General features: G+C 37.4%; 1 non-coding gene across 1 annotated transcript; it reads left to right on the plus strand.

Annotated features, from left to right (window-relative positions):
• The first annotated feature begins 5,343 nt into the window (after positions 1-5,343).
• LOC128294478 (small nucleolar RNA R71) lies at positions 5,344-5,448 on the plus strand. Its single transcript, XR_008284788.1, has one exon. It is a non-coding gene; the product is annotated as a small nucleolar RNA R71 (small nucleolar RNA).
• The last annotated feature ends 346 nt before the right edge of the window (positions 5,449-5,794 follow it).

Genomic DNA, 5,794 nt, shown 5'->3' on the forward strand with positions numbered 1-5,794 from the left:
ACCCTAAAAATTAAGGGATTTGTTTATCTAAATTAACTAAACTAAGAGTGCACAGAGAGAAATTGGGGAAAAGCTTTTGGGACAATTCGATTGATTAAGACAATACCCAAGGAAAAATCCACCTAGACTTCACTTGTCATTGGGCTCTAAATCAGATGATTTATTCATTTAACCTGATCCGTAGAAATCCTTAAGTTATAGTATTATCTCTCTCGAGACTAATAACGTCTAACCCTAGGTTGATTAATTGAAATCTCTTTCTAATTAACACTTAGTGTTGCATTAACTCAATCTATGGATCCCCTTATTAGGTTTCACCCTAATCTGGCAAAATCTTATCACCCTATCTCTAGGCGTGTAATCAACTCCGCTTAATTATGACAAATTTACTCTTAGACATGGTCTATTCCTCCTCTAAATAAGAGAATTAACTCGAATCAATATCCTGGAATATTAAAACAAGAATTAAGAACACATACTTAAAAACAAGTTAAATTTTTATCATACAATTCAGATAATAATAACAAGATCCGTCTTAGGTTTCATTCCCCTTAGGTATTTAGGGGGTTTAGTTCATAATTATAGTAGAAAACATCTTAGAAGAATAATGAATACAAAACATAAAGAAAACCCAAAACCCCTGAATGGAAATTGAAGGGAGATCTTCAGTCTTGATGATGAATCCAGCTTCTAAGATGGACCAATCGGCTTCCCTTGAGTAATTCCTTGCCTCCTACTCTGTGTCCCCTTCCTAAGTTCCCCCTCAGATGTTTAAATAGGCTTTAGAATGCCAAAGAGCCCTCAAAATTGTCCTTTTCCAAATAGGGTTATACTTGGGCTCGGCAGGGACACGCCCTTGTGCGATTACTCCAGCCCATGGTCAAGGCTGTTGAATAGGCGCGGGCGTGTAGCCTACCCGTGTAAGTCGTGCTTCGATCCTGCCAAAGGGACACGCCCGTGTGAGGAAGCCCAGGCCGTGTTGATTTCCTATGTGGGTCCATTTTCTTTGTTTTCGGCCCATTTTTTCGCTCTTTTTAAACTCCTACACTCACCTAAGTATAAAACATGAAATTAAAGAATTAGGAGCATCGAATTCACCAAATCTAAGGAGAAACCATCCATAAATGTGCTAAGCGTGGGATAAAAACATGTATAAATTACGTATACCCCCACCCTTAAGCGTTTGCTTGTCCCCAAGGAAAATCCTCAACTCACAATCAAAATAAATTCTTCTCGATTTATAATCCCTATCAATAATATCTCAAAATAATCCACAAGTATTCCTACAATGAAAATTCAACTAAAAGTACATCGAAGTTTCAAACATTCCAAGTTGAGTATTTTATCACGAAAGCATAGGTGTCTCCCCTTATCTAAATGATTACCTTTGATCAAAATATCACGGAGTTTAACATCCTCACTAAAGATTCACTCAAATCACTCAAGGTGTTTAAGGATATCAATTAAAGCACTCAAAAAGGTCTTTAGAGGGTTGTAACGTGGCTTTGGTTAGGGGGTGTGGTCACAAGCTGAAGGAAAAGGTTAGAATCGAGATTGAATTGAAAAATTACCTAGCTAGAAAAATAACTAGTCATCAGTTGAATACAAGTGAGCTTCTTCTCAGAATATGGAATTAACACTCAAGCTCAGAAACGACGAATTACTATTAATATGTGTTGAAGTATTTTTTTTTTAGAACAAGTCAAATACATAGAAGAACAAAACATATCTAAGAAATTAGTTCAAATCAAATCTCGACAAAAATAGGGATTAAATTAGGGGATTTAACAATAATGGGTTATGGGTTAATATTAAGGATAAATCAATTAATGGTTTGTTAGGCTCAAAAGGGTTTACTAAGGGTTAAATGAAGGTAGGCTTTTGTGGAGTGAGTGGGTTAAACCTAAGTGCCTTTATCATCTTGACATAGTAAATCAACTGGTGTGGTCTTGACATGCATAATCAAGCAAGTTCTAAAAGAACAAACCAATACTGACGCCCTCATAATAAAAGTGAGCATGAAAGAAATAAAATATGCTCTAAAGGCTCAAGATCTCACAAAAATTATGGCTTTTTGATGTTTAAACTTATGAATTTCAACTCACGATAATACCTAAACTTAGGGAAACAACCTAAAAGTTTACAATTCTTCAAAAATCAACTTATCATGCTTGATTCCCTAATGTCTTAAAGTTTAAACAATCAATGCATAAATTCATATGTTTTAATTCAAGATATATCAATAAAAATCATAAATTAATTAAAATTCATTCTAATAGTGATATGAGTGATTCACGTGAGAATAAGACAAAATTTAGGGATTTTTAATGATGATATGAAAGACCTCCCCACACTTAAGATGTACATTTACCTCAATGTACAAAGACAGATATATTAAAAAATATAGATAAATAATCATAAGATAGGGAGAGAAGTGAAACTTCCTGAATGATGAATGAACTCCTTGAATTGGAGTTATGGAGAATAATCGGCCAAGGCAATGATGAGAGTGGAAGAGGATACTCCGGTGCTGGTAGTGGTTCATTAGTCCATAAGTCCTTTGTCATTGGAGTTTTTAGTTCCTATTTGATGATGAGCTTTGGAGCTCTTTATGACTGTGATAAAATTAGTAACTCTTTAGGAAATATAATGGAGCATAATTACTCGTAACGAAATAGCTGAAAATAAAAATTGTAAAAACTCAAGATAAAATAGTATTAAAAGGAAATAAAAAGTAATTTCAAAATATAAAGATAAACATAAAATAAATAATAGGTGTTTATAGAGAAATTGGGGCACACGGTCGTGGGGCACGCCCGTGTGCCTTCATTTCAGCCCGTGCGTTTCATGGTTTTCGAAATTGGGAGTGTGGGCGCACATGGACGTGTCGCATGGCTGTGTCAATCTTTGAACGCTTCTCTCACGCCCGTGTATGGTAGCCCACGCCTGTATTAGGTTCACAATGTCGACCATGGACGCTGGGCATGGGCGTGTCGAACACCCGTGCTAATTTGACAAGTCCGCCCACGGTTTCACAACACGGTCATGTCACACGCCCTTGTTGGTTTGGCAACTTCGTCCACGGCCTTATCATACGGCCATGGTGACTTATCGTATCCCGTGTTGGGGAAATTTTTTTTCCCTTTTTTCACACGACCGTATCGCACGGTCGTGTATCCTCTTGTGCTGTGTGCGCGGCCTAAGGCACGCCCATGTGCCTGGCCATGTGGATGGGAAAGCCCTATGTTTCAAGACTCAGTTAGTAGGTTAAATGTGAAAAACTAGAATTTAAATAAATCATTACTGTTAGTGCTTAGGTTGCCTCCCGAGAAGCGCTTATTTATAGTCTAAGCTGGACTTACCTCGCTAGTGTGTGATCATGGTGGCTCGAGGAGTTTACACTCCTCATCCCTGCTATCAACTTTATCAATATAAGGTTTAAGATGAGTATTGTTTACCTTAAAAGTTTCGAATTTGGGGTGAATTACCTTGACTGTACCATATGAGAAAATATTGAATACTGTGAGAGGAATTTCTTCATTAGGTTCAGAAGTGGTAATGCAAGGATCTACTGCATCTAGTAGTACTTTGTCTCCAACCTTAAGTTGATTTGGTGATGTATTGAGCTCGTCCTGGATTGATTTTGGTTTATTGGGTGTTCTCAATTTCTGTGTCTGCCATTCATCTAGTTCCTCGATTTGTAGCCTTTTTTCTTCATAGATAGGTCCTTTGTTGTTGCTTAAACATGGCTCGTGTAGGTTCTTCGAACTTATTTCTTACAAAGTAGGTTGCACCACATGGTCAGTTTTAGTAGAATGATTTATACAACCACCCTCAATTTTCGATGTTACTCAAATTACGAGCTTGAAGGGTGATTGTTTCGTCTCCCACATGAAGTGTGAGTTCACCTGTGATTATTGTTCTAGCAGTTGCTAAAAAGGGCCTCCCTAAAATTAAAGGAACATTACTATTCTCTTCTATGTCTAGAACAAAGAAATCAACTGGGAATATAAATTTGTCAATTTTAACAAGTACATCTTCAATAATCCCTCTAAGAAATCTGATTGTTTTATCAGCTAATTGAATACTCATCCTAGTTTGTTTGGGTTTCCCAAGACCTAGTTGTTTAAACATTTTGTAAGGCATGGCATTGATATTAGCCCCTAAATTAGCCAAGGCATTATTTACGTCTAGGCTACCAATTAAACAGGGAATCGTAAAACTCCCTGGATCTTTTAATTTGTTGGCCAGCTTATTCTGTAGTATGGCTGAGCAAACCACATTTAGTTCCACATGTGACTCCTCATCCAACTTCCACTTATTTGTTAAAAGCTCCTTTAAGAATTTAACTGTGTTTGGCATCTACGAAAGAGCTTCGATAAAAGGTAAGTTAATGTGTAACTTATTTAATAATTTAAAGAATTCAACGAATTGTTCTTCTATACGGTCTTTCCTTGTCACTTTTGGGTATGGCACACGAGGTTTGTACTCTTTACTTACCGATTTCTAGTCATTGTGGTCCACCTCACCCTTACCTTTACTGACTACAGTTTCTTGCCTCTGTTCCGGTTCAGGTGCAACTAACACTTCCTCATCTTGAATGGTAATTGCATTGATTTGCTCACTTGGGTTAGATTCAGTGTTACACGACAGGGTACCTTGTGGTCGTTTAGATATCAATTTAGTGAGCTGACCTAGTTGAGTTTTGAGCCCTTGGATCGACGCTTGTTGATTTTTAAGTGTTGTCTCGATATTCTGAAAATGTGTTTCTAACACCGAGATTAATTTTGTTAGCATCTCCTCAAGGTTCAATTTTTTCTCTTGTTGGTAGGGTGGTTGTTGGAAACCTGGTGGTGGTGGTGGTTGTTGATTTCCTTGGCCTCCCCATGAGAAATTTGGGTGGTTTCTCTAACCTACATTGTAAGTATTACTATAAGGATTATTTTGAGATAGAGGATTATTACCCATGTAATTTAACTGCTCGTTCTCCATGTTGTGGCCATAAGGTGGGTAATCTAGATTGCTCGATCCACCTTCACTTGCTTCGCACTGCATTACTGGGTGAACCTGTGAAGAACTAAGAAAACCATAAATTTTCTTATTCAAGAGTTCTACCTGATTAGAGAGCATGGTGACCGAATCGATGTTATAAATGACGGCTTCTTTTGTTGGCTTTACCCTCATGACTTGCCACTGATAATTATTCAGTGACATCTCTTCTATAAATTCATAAGCATCTTCAGGTGTCTATTATTGATAGTTCCGCCAGCGGCTGCGTCGATCATCAGTCGAGTCGAAGGATTCAGGCTATTATGAAATGTTTGAACCTGTAGCCAAAGTGGTGACCCATGGTGAGGGCATCTTCTCAAAGTCCTTGTATCTCTCTCATGCATCGTAGAGTGTTTCTAAATCCATCTACACAAAATAAGAGATATCATTACGTAATTTGGATGTTTTAGCTGGCGAAAAATATTTTAGTGAAAACTTTTCGGTCATTTGCTCCCAAGTAGTGATTGACCCTCGTGGTAACGAGTCCAACCATTGTTTAGCCTTATTCCTCAATGAAAAAGGAAACAACTGAAGGCGAATAGCATCATCAAAAATGCCATTGATTTTAAAAGTGTCACAAAATTCTAAGAAATTTTCCAAGTGAGCGTTGGGATCTTCCTCCTGCAAACCATCAAACTGAACAAATTGTTGTATCATTTGAATTGTGTTAGGTTTTAGTTCAAAAGTATTTGCAGTAATAGCAGGTCTAACTATGCTCGATTCAGTTCCTATTAAAGAAGGTTTA

Source organism: Gossypium arboreum, chromosome 6 (genome assembly GCF_025698485.1).
Source record: "Gossypium arboreum isolate Shixiya-1 chromosome 6, ASM2569848v2, whole genome shotgun sequence".
NCBI lineage: Eukaryota > Viridiplantae > Streptophyta > Magnoliopsida > Malvales > Malvaceae > Gossypium > Gossypium arboreum.